The 18,765-nt window shown below is 46.7% G+C and overlaps 1 long non-coding RNA gene across 1 annotated transcript in view; it reads left to right on the plus strand.

Moving 5' to 3' along the window:
• The first annotated feature begins 201 nt into the window (after positions 1 to 201).
• The window catches only part of LOC119967230, a 37,034-nt gene continuing 18,470 nt past the window's right edge, over positions 202 to 18,765 (plus strand). Inside the window, exons 1-2 of the long non-coding RNA XR_005460941.1 lie at positions 202 to 297; positions 11,089 to 11,283. This is a non-coding gene — a long non-coding RNA (uncharacterized LOC119967230). The remainder of the gene's footprint in view (positions 298 to 11,088; positions 11,284 to 18,765) is intronic.

An 18,765-nucleotide genomic window follows, 5' to 3' on the forward strand; every position in this document is an offset into this window, starting at 1 on the left:
AATTGTGGAATGTGGTTTCGAACAACTGGCAGAGGGTTAAGTTTCTAAGTGTACTCTGGAAATTTATATTTTCAGCATCAGACGTCAGACAGAGTTCATCTTTAGATTACATTTCAATTTGGCTACAAATCAGTCAAGACTACAACTCACAGTGTAATACCACAAAAAGCCTAAGGACAGAATATTATTCTTTTCAGCACTGTCAAACAGGATGTACATCTCCATTCCTTTGCATTACATCTCCATTTCTTTGCATTGTGGTAATGTTGCAGTTTAGTCTTTCACGACTTCAGAGAGGTAAGAACTGTTTGAGGACCATTTTTGTGATGTATCTAGGGCTTGCTGATATATACAACATGTACATCTTGCTGTTATATTTTCAATTCAAAGAAATATCCTGCATGAAAATCTGCAATTATGTTTGTGCTGCTTTGATTGTGTTTTTTTATAATTAATTCTTGAAGGATTCACATATGGGGACATGCTTCATATAATACTATAAAAAGGAACGATAGAAAAAAGGTTTTTCAGCCCAGTAAAATTGTCCTCCTTATATGTCAACTCAGCCAGCCCTAAATCTTCAACTCCCCAAATGTCTTTGACTCCTTTACCTCCCCTCGTAGATTATTGCATATAAAATTCATTTATTAAAAGGAAGAAAGAAAGATTTTCCAAAAGGATTTTGCCATCAATGAAGTACTTGCTGAAGTGCAGTCACTGTTGTCATTGTGGAAACATGGCAACCAACTTTTGCACAGCAAGCATCTACAAAGAGCAATGTGTTTATAATCAAATAATCTTTTTTTAAGTGATTATGTTTGGGGGTTAAACATTATGGGCAGCACGGTAGCATTGTGGATAGCACAATCGCTTCACAGCTCCAGGGTCCCAGATTCGATTCCAGCTTGGGTCACTGTCTGTGCGGAGTCTGCACATCCTCCCCGTGTGTGCGTGGGTTTCCTCTGGGTGCTCCGGTTTCCTCCCACTGTCCAAAGATGTGCAGGTTAGGTGGATTGGCGATGATAAATTGCCCTAGTGTCCAAAATTTGCCCTTAGAGTTAGTTGGAATTACTGGGTTATGGGGATAGGGTGAAGGTGTTAACCTTGGGTAGGGTGCTCTTTCCAGGAGCCGGTGCAGACTCGATGGGCCTAATGGCCTCCTTCTGCACTGTAAATTCTATGTCTATGTCTATTAGCCCGGATACCAATGATAATTCAAACAAAAACAGAAAATACTCACCAGGTCATGCAACATGGGTTAAAATAAACATGATGAGAATGAAATTTTCATGATGGTCAGTGCATCCACTGGCAGGAGAGCCATTTGCAACCCCTCCGTGGCCATTCCGTGTCCCCCAACCTGATGGCTAATCAACCATTTACCGTGTCCAGGTCATCATCAGTAGGAGATGTCTACCTGAATGTTTCTTTGTATGTTCAGAGTTTAGGCGGGGTTCTTTGGCACTTGCACATTCTTCCAAAGTAAGATGCTCAAGATTGTCATTTGTTAAAACCATTACTCTTCATTTACAGCTACTATGTGCATATTGGGACCTCAGCAAGAGGTTGGAACCTCTCCTCCCTGTAGATCTGTTACTCAAGCATGTGATATTACATCAGCATCATGTGCTTCTGAGATTCAACCTTTACTCTCCATATCCCCTCAAGTCTTGCAACTGGAGGAACAACATTTCACCTTCCGGTTAGCACGCTACAGCCTTCCGGCCTGAACATCGAATTTAACATCAAATTCAGATGATCAGCCCCACCTCGACCTATTTGTTTTCATTTCATTTTAACTGTCTTTTACCATTTCTTTCTTTCTTAATATACATTTAATTTCCCTCCCCCCCAATCTTATCCACCCTTCCTGCACCTTTCTCCACTTTGCTTCCCACTTCCTCTCCCCCCCACACGGTTCATCCTCTGATGTTACTTTCCCTGCTGTTTGACCTTTCACAACTTTTGTTCTCTCTGGGGACTGCCATTAACACTCTTTCCCCTTGGTTTCTGTGGCCATTAGCACCCGGTTTCCCTGGGCTTCTGTGGCTATGACTCATCTTTCATTCTCACTCCACAGTATAAATATTTCCCACTTTCTCTGTCTGTTAGCTTTGACAAAGAGTCATCGAACTCGAAACATTTGCTCTTTTCTCTCCCTACAGATGCTGCCAGACTTGCTGAGATTTTCCAGCATTTTCTCTTTTGTTTCAGATTCCAGCATCCGCAGTAATTGGCTATTATCCCCTCAAGTCTTTATCCCTAGCAATGTTAACATCCTCTGACGTAGAATACTAGATTACCTACAGTGCAGAAGGAGGCCATTCGGCCCATCGAATCTGCACCGGCCCTCTGAAAGGGTCCCCACCCTATCCCCATAACCTAGTAGCCCCACCTAACCTTTTGGAGACTAGGGGCAATTTAGCACGGCCAACCCACCTAATCTGCACATCTTTGGAATGTGGGGGGAAACCGGAGCACCCGGAGGAAACCCAGGCAGACACGGGGAGAACATGCAGACTCCGCACAGACAGTGACCCGAGGCCGGAATTGAACCCAGGTCCCTGGCGCTGTGCCACCTTGCCACCCCAGCTTTCCATAAACTTCACAGGGTTAGTCTCTGAGACAGCTTGACAAATCTCCTCTCACCTCTTTTGGAGGTTAAGGACATTGCGCACTTTCCCTTCCATTGGTGTGAATGGCCTTCTTCAGGGTGGCTGTAAAGCTTATCTTGTTTCTTCTTTTTTATCTGCATCAGGATTTAGCTTTCCTCTCCTGTTCACTTTGGGCGGGTTCAATGACAGGATCGCAAAATATTGTGAGAACCGACAGACAATATTTCCTGATATTAACGTCAGGAACATCAGTACAATAGATTAAAATATCATTATCAAGCCCAGACAATGATCTTATCTATCCCGTCAAAAAATCCATCCACAATGCCGTGACAGCAAAACGGAATCACGACTTGTCTCTGAAGGCAGGTATGGTAAAGTTGCCATAGACCCAGATGACTATGGATTGATTTCCCCTTTGAGGGGGGGGAGAGAGCTGACTGGTGGTGGTTTAACCTGAGGATCACCACAGCTCAGGCGAGCGGCAAGATTGAGAAGGCGGGGCCTTCATGAATAAGGCATGCATATGGTTAAACAGACCTCCCACGGGAGCTCAGGTGTTGGCATCTCTCAGGGGGAGAGGGTAATGCCCAGGTACTGCCAGACGGAATGTGCTGACCTGGCCATTTTGTTCTTTTTTTGTGCAAACCAGAGGTGGTTCTATGACTGGAAAACCTCTTTTTCCAATTGTCCCAATGCTGAACCTGTTGTGAACTTTCAGTACTCTGGAAAGGCTCTGGGAGTGGTCGTGTGGAATTTGTGTTTCTACCATGCCTTGGAATAGTTGCTGCTTCATAATAACAATAATCTTTATTAGTGTCACAAGTAGGCTTACAGTAACACTGCAAGAAGTTACTGTAAAAAGCCCCTCGTCATCATATTCCGGCGGCTATTCAGGTACACTGAAGGTGAACTCAGAATGTCCAGTTCACCTAATAGCACGTCTTTCAGGGTTCTTGAGGGAGGAAACGTGAGCACCCGGAGGAAACCCACGCAGACACAGGGAGAACGTGCAGACTCCACACAGGCAGTGGCCCAAGCCAGGTTCCCACTTGCTGCAATCCATTCATGGCTTTTGAGGGGTGGTTGTTTGGAGAATTGGACATTCTGAATTCTCCCTCAGTGTACTCGAACAGGTGTTGGAATGTGGTGACTAGGGGATTTTTACAGAAACTTCATTAATGTAAGCTAATCTTTGTGACACCAATAAAAATCATTATTATTATTATCTGTGGGAACCACATGCAGACACAGTTTCTCACCTTCGAGGAATGGTCCAATAATTGGGGCTATGTCCCCAGGCCGGCGTGAAAACCGGCGCCAACCACTCCGGCATCAACGGCCCCCAAAAGTGAGGAATTCTCTCATTACTAACGGGCTAGTTTGCCGCCGGAGTGATTCCCGCAGATCCAGTTGGCGCTGAACGGCTCGCGCGAGTTCGCGCATGTGCGGAACGGCTGGCGTATTTCCGCGTATGCATGGGGGTTCCATTCTCCGCACCGGCCTCTGGACAATATGGCAGAGCCAATACATGGGCCTGGCACGGAGTAAAGTAGGCCCCCATGGAACCAGCCTGCCCGCCGATCGGCAGACCACGATTGCGGGCCAGGCCACCGTGGGGGCTCCACTGGATCCCCCGCCCGCCCACCCTCCCCCACCCCCCCCCCATCCAGGACGGCTCCGGCACACTTACCTTCCAGGTCCCACTGTGTGTGAGGTGAGTAATCCACGCAGGCGGGACTGGGCAAAACCTGTCGGCTACTTGGCCCATCGAGGCCCGGAGAATCGCCGGGGAAGCCGCTGTCAACGGCCTCCGACTGGTGTGGCGGTGATCTTGCCAGCACCCGAAAAATGGCGCCGGAGAATAGGGAAGCTGGCGTCGGGGCGTCGGGGCTGAATTCACGCCTCCCCCGGGGGTTCTCCAACCCGGCGCAGTGTCGGAGAATCCCAGCCATGGAGTTGCAACGTAAGTATTACAGCTATAATGCTTTCTACAGCCACTGTTTGGACTGCTTTCTATCTTCCAGACAGGGGTTTCTTTTCTGGGGGGTGGCTTTGTGGGGGAAGAGGGCTCTGTGTGACAGTGGGCCATTTGTAGGGCGACTGTTGAGGGGTTTCGTTTAGGCAGAGACCTCCTATTACAGGGGTGGGTGGGTCGCGTCACCCCCATACTTGGGGATGGGGGCGTCCAAGCAATTCAAGAGCGGGTGAAGACTGATTGGTGGTGTGTGTTTTGGGGGGGCTACCGTGAGGTTCACCATGTCAGGGACATGATGGTAGTGACCATAAATGAACCTTGCCCGTGTGATTCCCGTGAGACCGGAGACCGACGAATCACGGGGGGGCCGAGCATAGGGCGGCGGGCCCACTAAATAGATGCAAATAAGTCATTAAAACCCATTTGAATTATTTCCATGCTCCCGTTGCCATATGGACACTCACATCGCCAGCAAGAGATCGGAGCATGGAGTTCAGGTCGGTGCCCGGCGCTGATCCTGATATTGTCCTATCCATCCCATCGGCGAACGCATTCTGGGCATCCATGGGTGAAGAATCTCACCCCTCATCTCTGGAATCAATCCAGTGAACCTCTTCTGAACTGCCTCTAATGCAACTGCATCCTTCTTCAAATAAGAGGTACAAAAATGAGCACAGTACTCCAGGTATAGTCTCACCAATGCCTTGTACAATGCCTTGTTAGCAAAATTTCCCTACTTTTATACTCTATTCCTTGAGCTATAAATGCCAAAATTCCATTTGCCTTCCTTTTCACCTGTTGTACCTGGATGCTCGTTTTCAGCAATTCACACACGAGGACACCCAGATCCCTCTGCAGTGGAGAACTATGAAGTTCCTTCCCTCATGCGTTTGTCAATCTCAGCTTGTCTCAAAGGCCCACTTGCTGCCCTCTTAGCTCCGTTTGCACAAAATTTCTGACGCTTAAATTGCCTTTCTGGTCCCATGTTAACTGACATTATAAATAATTCTCTCTCCTTAGGTTCTGTCCTCTTCCCTTTCAAAAACTGCCATATCATACCACACTTGAAAAAGCAACCTTAACCCCTCTACCGTTGAAAACTACCATCCACCTCCAACGTCCATTTCCTCTCCAAAGCTCTTGAAAGTCTTGTTGGCTCCTATAGTATTTGAAAAATGTATGTTGGCTGGAATTCTCCGGCCCTTGGGATTCTTTCCAGCCGGCAATGCACCCCTGCCCTGGGCTTCCTGGCGGCATGGGGTGGCTGCAATGGGAAATCCCATTGACAAACATAAAGCTGCAGAGAAACCTGCGGCTGGGGGATCGGAGAATCCAACCCATTCTCTTGTGTTATCTTTGGTCGACTTTATTGCATTGAAGTCAAATGTGCACTGGCAATTAGTTTTTCATTGGGGTTACAGTCATACAGGAAAGGGTGCACTTATTTGGCTCTGTCTATTCGCTATGCCCTTATTATTGGCTTGATCAATAGAAAAAAGATAGAGTTTATAATGGATCACTGATCCAACACTGCTAGTTTTCTGAAATCTCACCAAAATACAACGGGTGGGATTCTCCGTATCCCGACGGCGAAATCGGGGTCGGCGATCGGGCGAAGAATGGCTTCCAACACTGGAATTGGGGCAAGCGCAGGTTTGATGGCGGTTCATGATGCTCCGCCCCCTCCAAATCATCATCATCGGGACATGCGCCATGCACAGTCGCAACACCCACGATACTCTGTCCACGATGGACCGGGTTCCCAATGGTGCAGGTCACGTGTGGTCCCAGCAGTCTGGAACATAGAACAATACAGGCCCTTCGGCCCACGATGTTGTGTTAACCACTTATCCTAATCTAAGATCAACCTAAACTACACCCCATCAATTTACTGCTGTCCATGTGCTTGTCAAACTGTTGCTTAAATGTCCCTAATGACTCAGACTCCACCACCTTCGCTGGCAGTGCATTCCACGCACGCACCACTTTCTGTGTAAAGAACCGATCTGACAAATCCCCTATACCTTCCTCCAATCACATTAAAATTATGTCCCGTCATGATAGCGATTTCCGCACTGGGGAAAAGTCTCTGGCTATCCACTCTATCCAAGCCTTTCATCACCTTGCACACCTCTGTCAAGTCACCTCTCTTCCTTCTTCGCTTCAGTGAGAAAAGCCCTCCAGTCCAGGCAGCATCCTGGTAAATCTTCTCTGCACCCTCTCCAAAGCATCCACACCCTGGTGTGCCGGCTGTGGACAGTGTCAGGCACTATCACACTTGGCCAGGGGGCTTCTACTAGGGCTGGGGACGTTAGGGGTGGCCGGAGGGGGGGGGGGGGGGTGCTGTGGGGTCGGGTAGGTGGGGTACACGGTCCAGCACGGCTGACGGCATGTTTTCCGGCGCGACCGGTGCAGCTTGTCAGCCCTGCACTTCCGCGGCCCAGGACAGAGCGATTCTCCGACCATTTTCATAGAATTTACAGTGCTGAAGGAGGCCATTAGGCCCATCGAGTCTGCAGTCTGCACCAGCCCTTGGAAAGAGCCAAGCCCACACCTCCACCCTATCCCCGTAACCCAGTCACCCCACTTAACCTTTTTGGGATACTAAGGGCAATTTAGCATGGTCAATCCACCTAACCCGCACATCTTTGGACTGTGGGAGGAAACCGGAGCACCCGGACGAAACCCACGCACACATGGAGAGAATGTGCAGACTCTGCACAGACAGTGACCCAAGCCGGGAATCGAACCTGAGACCCTGGAGCTGTGAAGCAACTGTGCTAATCATTGTGCTACTGTGCTGCCCTAATTTTCTGTGCGATCTGCGGGTGTTTCATGCGGTGCCGTTGCTAGCCGCTCACCGGTACCGGAATCCGTGAGCGGTTCGTGCCGATTCTCCTGCGGTGAAACACCCACGGATTCTTCGTTGCCGTCATCACTCAGCTTCAGGAACGGAGAATTCTGCCCAGCGTCTTCTGTGGGCTTACTGCACAGGAATGAGAGAAATCCAAACAAATTCCTGGCATCAATACTATGGCAGAAATAATTGGCAAAGAAAGACGGAAATTCATTTGATTTTAAAATTAAATATTGTTCTTGGCTTTTGCTAAAACTGTATTCAAAATAGATGGTGGCTAAAGGGGATATTTACAAGTCCATGTCACCAGGTAAATAGTTCTTACCCCAAAGACACAGAATTATTTTCAATGTGCAACCATGATATATGAGGAAACAAATTTATTTATCTATCTGAAATGAGTAAGGGAAATAGCATTCTTTTATGGCAGAAGAACTTATGAAAACCTATCTCATGTAATCTGTGGAGATCTTTTACAAGATTTCCAGTCTTTGAGTGAATATGTATAATTTCCCCATTATATCTTCATCCAGCACTGAACACATTTTTTACTTATTCTTGGAAAATGCGTGACAGTGTCAAGGCAGTAATTAATGCCCGTCCCTCGTTGACCTGAGGGCATTAAGAGTTAAATCTTTTTCGTGTGGGGTTGGAATCACATCTCGTTCAAATTAGGTAGAATTGGCAGACTGCTCCGAGTAGGACATTCAGGAAATAATTGGATTTTTACAACGATCCAGCAGCTTTCATTGCCAGATATATTGAATGTAATTTCACAATATGGAGCAATGGATTGTTAGCCCAGTACTGTAATGACTCTGGGTTGGATTCTCCGCTGCTCCATGCCGGTAGCGAGAATTGCAACTGGATGGAGATGCCGAGCAAAAATTGGAATTACCACCCGGCGCCAATTCAGATGTGATGCTCCAGTCCCCTGCTGGCAGCAGCAGTGAGATTCACGCCCCGACCGGTGACTCCATGGAAATCCATCAATCGCATGAATTTGATTGTGATTAACATGGACACTGAATGCTCCACCCCATCGCGATGCTTCATCCCTCTTAGATGGGAGTCACGTGGGCGTCAGTTGGGCAAGTATTTACAAGTGGGGCCCGCATGTCATGGCTGTTGAGAAGGAGTGAGAGGGTAAGAAAACTCTCAAAGCTTTTCCGACTTGCGGGGTATGTATGCCTGGACTGCAGGGAGTAGCGGGAAATGACCTGATGCCAAATCCATGCATTAGTGGTGTCCTCCTCAGGATCCGGGTGGGCTGGCTCAGACCCCTATTGCTGAAAAATGCCATTTAAACCCTTTACGGCAACTTACAGGTCCATGGCTGTTCACTCTGCTGACTGCTCACCATATCCTGCATATGCTCAGAGGTCCTGTGGGAACTCTCCCAGCCCGCACCTCTGCAAATGCTCAGACCCCAGCAGTATCATCAACGGGATGAGCATGGCCAATGCACAGTCGCTGGCCCACCAGGTGTTAGCACTCCGCAGAAGCAATGCCCCACAACACAGGTTGTTCCCATTCATTCTGTCCCTGACCAGGTCCCCGTCATAACCCGTGTTACATGCATTGCTACCACAGTGTGTATTTAATCCATATGGACAAATGACTGCGAGTCAATTTTGTTTCAATCAAATACTATTTATTCAGACTCACACAATGTTACAGTTAATCAATCAACACACATTATTCTGCAGAGTACTAAAAGTTCATACTAGACCTTAATTGAGCTTTAGAGCGACTTGCCAGGACCAGACAGATATTGGCCTTTATCTGTGTGCTGAATCCTGTAGTCCTCAATGTCCAGTCCTCCGTCTGGTCTGTATCTGGTTCTGGTCTTCCTTCTGTTGATAGCCTGATGGTCCGCCTCGTGGTGGCCAGTGAAGATCGCCGTTATTTTGTTGCTGCTGCAGAGCGAGGTACTAAGGTGGTGCAGCACCTTTTAACACTTTTGGGCGGTCTCTGAATCATTGCCAATCAATTGATCAGGGATCCATCACCCTGATCGATCAAGTCCAATCAGGGGCTGCCAGATCGATTTCGGGATGTGCACTCGGTGGCCATGCCTGTAAGTGTTGGGGGCAGCTAGGCTCTTCCAAATAAGAAGTTTAGGTGCCGCTGTGTCTGGTAAACAAGTGTGATTGACAGGACAGTTCTATTGTTTCTGGGATGGCCTGGAGATGGCCATTTAAAAAAAAAATTTAGAGTACCCAATTCATTTATTTCCAATTAAGGGGCAATTTAGCATGGCCAATCCACCTACCCTGCACATCTTTGGGTTCTGGGGGTTAAATAGGAAGCCCATCAACTGCACATCATGCTCGCCTGTGCCCCATACCCAGGCAGCGTGCACAACGCATACATCCTGCGCACTCTAAGGTTCCCAACATCTACACGGTGCTCCCTCGGGTAAAGGGTTGGCTATTGGTTAACAAGGGTTTCCCGCTGAGGTCATGGCTTATGACACCTGTTCAGAGGCTTCAGACCGGCAGAGAACCATTATAATGATGCCCATGCAGCAACCAGGAATGTCATTGAGCTGTGCATTGGCTTGCTCAAAATGCGCATCTGATACCTGGACTACTCTGGTGGGGTTCTCCAATATAGCCCCAGGAGGGTCTCACGCACCGTGTTGGCCTGCTACATCCTGCATGCTGGAGGAGGAGGAAGCATGGCAGGCCTCATCTGACAAGGCAGATGAGGAGGGTGTCCAGGGAGACCTGGGCATGGGCTAGATGTTGTACGGCTGGCCGTCCAACATGTGCTCCAGGGCCACCGCACATGGGACAACCTCATCACCTTCCAACTTACCAACTAGAAGGTCAGGTACCCGGCAGCTTTGCCGTCCTGTCCCAACATCCCCCTTCCATCCATGCACACAGAATCTCCTTTCTCTAGAGCCTCTCACTCTTCCCTATAACTCAGCCCTTCACTCTGCCTTCCATCTTCCCGGGTCCTTCACTCCACCCAGCCTTCCACTCCTTCCCAGTATCACAACTCCCCCTTTCGAGGGTCCTACCAACAGCACCACAGGGTGTTGGCCCTGAGTTGCAGTATCAGAGAGTCGGGGCCACACGACGGAGGATGATGATAACTCACTCTGATAGGAGTTCTGGTGTTCCTCATTGTCTGACAGAGACTGACTCCTCTCTTTAGAATGATATTCCACTGTCCACCCGGGTGATCCCTACATGTGCGCTGGCAAATCTTTCTCATGGGCCATATATATTGGAGTGGGGGGGGGGAGCGGTTTGTGGGAGATGTTTAATGGTTAGGGCTCACTGACTGGGGATGCTGCAATGCAAAATGGTATCACATTGCTGCCCCCTTGCCCTGCCCCTTCTCACTGAGGGTGTCACGATGTTCGACATTCGTGTGTCAAAGGGGCACTGCCCCTCCCCAACCTTGACAGTCTTCACCTGGCCGACATTTTACACCCAGCCCCAGCCCAGCCTTCACTCCGGCGGACGGAGGTTAGCGGCCCAGCGGACTGGTGGGGCAAGGTGTTTAATGGTACTATGTATAGTGGTGTTCCCTAACCCTTAACTATCATCCATGTGCTATACCTGTGCCAATTTAAGTGTTATCTACAATAATTATTTTACGTGGCCTACCCCTCCTTCTAGGTGTTACACTAGACAGTACATCAGAAATGGAAACTCTCTGCTGCATGTCTTGCTCTCTTCCATGTGATGCCATTGGTGGCCATCCTCTGGAGAGCCTGGGTCTGGATGGGTCCAGCCAAACTTTGGGTGCCACAGGTGATGATGTGTTAGCCTGTTCTGCCCGCTGCCCATGAGATGCGCCAATTGCAAGCGATGGTGAGTGTGATGAATATAGGAATTTCAGATATATATTGTATTATATGTATCTTGTACAGTAAGGATTAAAACCCATGTGTGTATGACTGCTACAGTAAGTTTTTTTTAAAATCCTGATTTACAAGACAGAAGACACTTAGACTATAGAAGTGCAATTAAAGCATCGTAAAAATTAAATCAGGGTGGCACTGTGGCACAGTGGTTAGCACTGCTGCCTCATGGCGCTGAGGAGTCAGGTTCGATTCCGGCCTGGGTCACTGACTGTGTGGAGTTTGTACATTCTCCCCCTGTTTTCGGGGTCTCACCCCCACAGCCCAAAGATGTGCAGGGTAGGTGGATTGGCATTGATAAATTGCCTGTTAACTGGGAAAAAAAGAATTGGGTACTCTAATTTTTTTTAAAGTAAAAATTAAATCATCATTCATTCCAACCAGGTATACTGTTAACCTGAAAAAGGGTTAATAAAATTGTATTTATATAAAGAAGGTTCCCTCGGAATAGATAATTAGAGACATTGGGCTGGATTCTTCACAGCCCTATGCCAAAATTGCGGCTGGCGCGGGGGAGGAGAATTCACTTTCATGCCCTAATCGGGCCCGACGCCAGTCCGGCGATTCTCCGGGACCCGAAAATCGGTGTGACCATGGAGTACGCCACGCGGCTGGGGGCCCATTGACAGAGGCCCGCCGGCCGAGTTCCCGACGGCGTGGAACTAATCACCAATTACCGGTCGGGATGCCGGCCTGGTGGCTGCGGACTTAATCCGTGGGGTTAGATTATGCGCAGTTTAATGCTCGGCTTGCGGCCGATCGGGGGGGGGGGGGGGGGGGGTCTAATTTTTCCATCCGAGTCCGCCATGGAGCTCAGCGTGGCCGCTGGAGGCCGCAGCTGTGCTCATGTGTGGAATCCAAACCGGAAGTGCGGGGGCCCGTATCAGCAGCTAAAGCTGCAAGATTTACATCGGTCCCTGCTAGCCTCCTGCAGGGCATTGAACTAGCTCAACTTGCTTATCGGAATTTCTGGAGTAAATCCTCACTGTTTTTATGTTGGCGTGGGGACATTTTGGTAGAATCCAGACCAGTGTGTTTAGCTGTAGTAAGATGATGTAGTTAATGGGAGCAGCCATGGGCTGAAGCAGTCAGGTGTTGGATTTTGGAGTTGAGTTTTGATCTGTCCGTGAACAGACCAGCAGTTTATCTCAAAGAGTTTAATTTTAAATATTTTGCTGTAAACGGAATTGCAGTTTCTGAAAAGGCTGGCAGGGTTATTTGACAGTCTGACACAGGCAAGAATCTGCAAGCTGGTTTCCTGAAGGATCTCTCTCCCAAAGCAGTTTATCCAAACCATCTCTTTACAACAAGTATTCCTGGGTTGGCTAATTGTATTTAAAAGTGGATTTTGACCTGAGATGGGTTTATCTTGAGTGGAGATAAAAGATAGCAGGTAGGAATTAGTGATTCATTTAATTGTTAAGCATTGTTTAAATGGTAATTATAAAATATTTTCTTTATGATATAAAAGTTAATAATACTGTGTTAGCAATAATGTTTGTTTTAATATATCATATCCCTATTTGTGCATGGACTCACTCCTGGAGCAAAATATCCTTTCCTCACAGTTTTACAAATTAACTAAAATATTGACGTTTCTGCCCGGTATCCGAGCAATTGTTGGGGTCTGGTCTGGGATCATAATACAATTCAGAAACGCTGAGGTATTCCAGTACCTCCCCTGCAGGTGGCACTGGCATGAGCTCCATCACTTCCTCCTGTCTTGAGGTGCACGCTGGACCCCCCGGGCTACTCTATGGGATGGAAGTGAGGCTGGTGTGAGCTCCGGAGGCTCCAGCATCACCTGATGCTGCCAGTCCTGAATGGACAACGGGCTTTTGGTGGAAGTGTTCCAGAGCTTAGATGTTGGCACAAGGATTCTGCAAACTTTAAGAGGACAGGAAGGACAATGGCCTGCTAGAGTGGTTTTTAGCCTTCAGCTTAATGCCATGCTGCTTCCAGAGATGATCGTGAGTCAGCCATTAGCAGGGCAGAGCTTGCTTTCTGGGTACCTGCACAGTCACCTTCATCAATTTTGTGAACATAGGAATAAGGAGCAGAAGTAGCCAATTCAGCCCTTCAAGTCTGCTCCGCCATTCAATCAGATCATGGCTGATCTCTTCCTGATCTCAAATCCACTTTCTTACCTATTCCCCATATCCCTTTGACCCATTTTTCATCAGAAATATATCTATCTCCCTCTTGAAACCATTTAATGACTCGGATTCCACCTCACTACGGGGAAGCGAGTTCCACAAATTCACTACCCTCTGTGAGAAGTAGTGCCTCCTCATTTCAGTTCTAAATCTATCGCCTCTCACCCTCTGTGAATTCTTGTACTAGATTGGCCCACGATGGGGAACATTTGGTCTACGTTTATTTTACAATCCCTTTTAGTATTTTATATACCGTGATCAGATCCCCTCATCCTTCTAAACTCTGGCAAGTATCATCCCAAACTCTTTATTCTCTTCTCATCCGTCATTGGTCCTATCACATTAAAAAAGTAGCGCATTATGACAAATCAAAATATTGTGTGAAGTTTGGGTGTTAATGAATTACTCAGCATTGCCATGCAATAATTATGACAACGTTATGTATGACTTTGGGTGTATTACACAATAGAAACACACAGCCACTCACTTCTTTTTCTAGTTTGGTTGTGAAATCCATCATACGTTTAATAGAAGATGCTGACTTACAATTAGGCTCCATGAAAGTGCATTCACTGTTATTCTCAGCAAAGGCAGAAGACACGATTACATCTCAATTGGAACAATTCCACAAGCTCTCGAAAAACAAATGGATTTACAATAACCGTGCCAGTTTTATTTTATCATAAGCAGATTACGTGTTTCTGTTTCTTTCACAAGAAACTGCAAACAAATTTTATTCACAACTAAATGTGGAATTTTTTTACCCCCTGTGCTGTCAAGGCTGCAATTAAAAACAACCATACAAAGCAGCAATGTAATTTATCAAGCTTCAGTAATGAGCAGTTGCTGGTCTGCTCAATGATTCAAGGAATGTACGTGTACTAAATTATTCAACTTTGTCAAAACCCAAGAACCTTCAGGTTTCTCAGAATACTCACTCACATTCCCTCAAGCATAGTCTGAAATATTTACATGACTGGAACTTGTAAAAAAAATCTAAAAGGAAGCATTCACTTGGTAAATACCAAAACTGTGGTATGCTGAAAATGCTTTACACTCCAAAGTTATTGATTGGTTCATGGGACTGATACAAAAATCAACAGCAGCAGTTCAACCAAGTATTTTTTCAAGATGAATGGAATACGGGGCTGAATTCTCTGATTCTGAGGCTATGTCCCCATGGCGGCGCGGGAACGTTGGCACTTTATGCCAGAATAAATGGCGTAAAACGGCCACCGATTCCCCGTTTTGCTGGGGGTCGCTCGCTGACCCGGCCCACAAAATGGTGCCCCCCCTTTGGCCTGCTCACACACCCTGGACCATCCCCCGACAGTGCCCTAGCCCCTGGAAAAGACCCCCTGCCCGCAGATCGGGCCTCCCCCGACTGTGGTGGCGCTGGACTGAGTATGCAATTGCCACGCCGAGTTCCGAACGAATGAGATCACATGCGACCGACGCTATCGGGAACTCGGCCGGTCGGGGCGGAGCATCGGGTAGCAGGCCTCAGGCAATGTCCTGAGACCATCGATACGTGGCGCGGCGTACTCTCTGAGTATGCCGCTTTGGAGGGGGCTGAGCATCGCGAAAGTGGCGCGCCCCCAATTTGAAATGAAATGAAAATGAGTAGGCTTCAATGAAATTACTGTGAAAAGCCTCTAGTCATTCCGGCGCCTGTTCGGGGAGGCCGGTACGGGAATCGAACCGTGCTGCTGGCCTGCCTTGGTCTGCTTTAAAAGCCAGCGATTTAGCCCAGTGTGCTAAATTTGGTCGGGAACTGTGATTCTCCAGCCGATCGCTGAACGCGATTTTGGCATCGGCGACCAGAGAATCCAGACCCCTGTGCTAGTGAAGTTTTGAGGGATGGGAAGGAAAATTCGAATGTCCCCTGCATCATCTTGCTGACTTTACAACAATGTCCAGTTACAGGACAATTAGTTGACTTGGACAGAGAAATGATTTGGGCTGGTCCAAAGGGGGCATGAGAAGCTCAGCAGAGCTTGGAAAAAAACAAGTGGGACAAAAGTCAAGGAAAATGCTTGCAATAAATATACATTAAATATACATTCTGAGCTCACAGCAACATTGATCAGTTCTAAAATAAACATTGCACCATAAACATAGAAACTAGGCCATTCAGCCATTCCAGCCCACTCCATTCAATGTGATCATGGCTGATCCTCTATCTCAATACCATAGTTCTCCTTTCCCCATTCCCTTGATGCCATTAAAATCTAAACATTTATCAATCTCTTTCTTGAATACATTCAGTGACTTGGATTCACAGACTTCTGTAGTAGAGAATTCCACAGGTTGACTTTCTTTGAGTGAAGAAATGTTTCCTCACCTCAATTCTTAATATTCCACTCTGTATCCTGAGACTGGATCCACTAGTTTTCAATTCCCCAAACATGGAAAACACTCCCCCTGCATTCAGTTTGTCCAGCCGCGTTAGAATATCATACATTTCAGTCAGATCCTCTCTCATCCTTCTAAATTCCAGTGAATACAGGCCAGCTGAATCAATCTCTCTTCATAGGACAGCCCTGCCAACCCCGGAGTCAGGTAAGTGAACCTTCGCTCCACTCCCTCCATGGTAAAACATCGAACATAGAACATACAGGGCAGAAGGAGGCCATTCAGTCCGTCGAGTCTGCCCCAACCCACTTAAGCCCTCACTTCCACCCTATCCCCGTAACCCAATAACCCCTCCTAACCTTTTTGGTAACTAAAGGCAATTTATCATGGCCAATCCAGCTAAGCTGCACATCTTTGGACTGTGAGAGGAAACCGGAGCATCCAGAGGAAACCCACGAAGACAAGTGAAGAACGTACAGAGTCCGCACAGACAGAGACCCAGCAGGGAATCGAACCTGGGACCCTGGCATTGTGAAGCCACAGTGCTATCCACTTGTGCTACTGTGCTGCCCCAAAGTATATCCTTTTTTCACATCTTTTATAATAGATTCCAGCATCTTCCCCACTGCTAATGTCAGGTTAACTGGTCTGTAATTCTCCTTTTTTTGCTCCTTCCCTTTTTAAATAGTGGAGTTACATTTGCCACCCTCCAATCTGTAGGAACTACTCCAGAGTCTATAGAATTTTGGAAGATGACTAATATTTCCAGAGCCATTTCCTTTAGTACTGGGCTGTATATTATCAGGCTCTGGTGATTTGTTCGGCTTAATTCCCCAGCACCATTTTCTTACTAATACTAATTTCCTTTCATTCCACCTTCTCACTCAAGAGTTTGTTCCCTAACATTTCTGGGAGGTTATTTGTGCCCCCTTTTGTAAAGACAGAACCAAAGTATGTGTTCAATTCTCCTGCCATTTCTTTGTTCCCCATTATAATTTTCCCGTTTCTGAATATATCTCCACTTTTCCTCTTCAGTTTATAGAAGTTTTACGGTCAGTTTCTATATTCCTGTCAAGTTCCTTGCAAGTCGGGCAGCACGCTAGCACAGTGGCTTCACTGTGGCTTCACAGCGCCATGGTCCCAGGTTCGATTTCCGGCTTGGGTAACATTCTGTGCAGAGTCTGCACATTCTCCCCGTGGGTTTCCTCCGGGTGCTCCGGTTTCCTCCCACTAGTCCCGAAAGACGTGCTGTTAGGTAATTTGGACACTCTGAAGTCTCCCTCTGTGTTCCTGAACAGGTGCCGGAATGTGGCGACAAGGGGCTTTGCACAGTAACTTCAATGCAAAGCCTACCTGTGACAATAAAGATTATAAAAAATAAAGTTTACTCTCATACTCTATTTTCTTCCACTTGATCAATTTTTTTCTCCTCTTTTGCTGAATTCTAAAATGTTCCCAATCCTCAGGCTTGCTACTTTCTCTCGCAATTTTATATGTCTCCTCTTTGGATTTAATATTATCCCTAATTTCTTTTGTAAACCATAGTTGAGCCACCTTTCATCTTTCATTTTTGTGTCAGAAGGAATGAATAATTGTTGCAGTTCATGCACGTTCTTTAAAAGTGAACCATTGCCTATCTATCGTCAACCCCTTTAGCAAAGTTCCCCAATCTATCCTTGCCAAGTCACATCTCATATCCTCATAATTCCCTTTATTAAGATTCAGTACCCTGGTTTCGTATTTGACTATTTCATTCTCCATCTTAATGAAGAATTCTATTATAATATGGTTGCTTTTCCCCAAGGGACCTTGCACAACAAGATTGTTAATTAATCATTTCTTATTTCACAGTACCCAGTTTAGAATAGCCTGTTCACTGGTTCGTTCCTCAAATATTGGTCTAAAGTATCATCATGTACACACTACAGGAACCCTACCTCTGATATACCATTGCTAGTTTGGTTTGGCCAATCTATGTGTAAACTAAAGTCACCCATGATTACAGTTATACCCTTATTGCATGTATCTCTGTTTTCATGTTTAATACTTTTCCTTATATCCCCACTACTGTTTGGGGGGGGCTATCAACAACCCCGACAACATTTTCTGCCCCTTGGTGTTTCTTTTAGCTCCACCAATTGTAAGGTTTGCTTCCTGTTTATTCCCTTATTTCCCATTTCTTTTATTTTTGATGTTGCCAATTTGGTCCATGGATGATTAATGGACCTTTGACTTTAAGCCCAAACAGCTTGTAAATGTCCTGTGCCTTTAAATCCAAGCAGAGGGTTGCAGCAGCAGGAGAGATCAGTGATGACTTAATTTAATTGATTTGGCTGATGGCCAATGAATAGGCTGAAAGGGGTGGTGGTCTACCCGGTGACAGGTGGTGATTGGATCAGGTCACACTGCTGTGCTTTTCGGTGTCACAGGGCTTGCGTTTTCATTTCACTTTTGATTCTGCAGGCTGGGTGGAGAAATCTGACCAACTCATTCCAGTAATATCCAGTTAATTCTCACCAAAAGACCACTGTGAGAACTAGCCCTCTTTGCAGAACTGACTGTGGAAGCAGAATCCAGAATCTGATGACTTTCTCTCTGCAAAAAAGAGGCCGATATTAAAAAGAGATCAGAATCTGATAACTGTCTCTGCAGAACAGGCTGATGTGAAGCTAACGGTGTCTCCTGATAAAAGCTGTGAGTAAGATGTACTGCTGATTTGCAAACAAGATCATTACAAGCTGTAGGCCAGAGACTTTAAACCACACTCATACTGTGAAGAGAGTGCACTGAAGAACTTATCATCTGAAGCAAGGAGTCTTCTGACCTTAATGCTTATTAATTTTTCACCTTTTTCCTTCCCCTCTGTTATTGCCTGTCTTGTGTGTGTGGGTACAGAGTGGGGCAGTTAAAGGCAAGTCAGG

This window comes from Scyliorhinus canicula, chromosome 6 (assembly GCF_902713615.1).
Source record: "Scyliorhinus canicula chromosome 6, sScyCan1.1, whole genome shotgun sequence".
Lineage (NCBI taxonomy): Eukaryota > Metazoa > Chordata > Chondrichthyes > Carcharhiniformes > Scyliorhinidae > Scyliorhinus > Scyliorhinus canicula.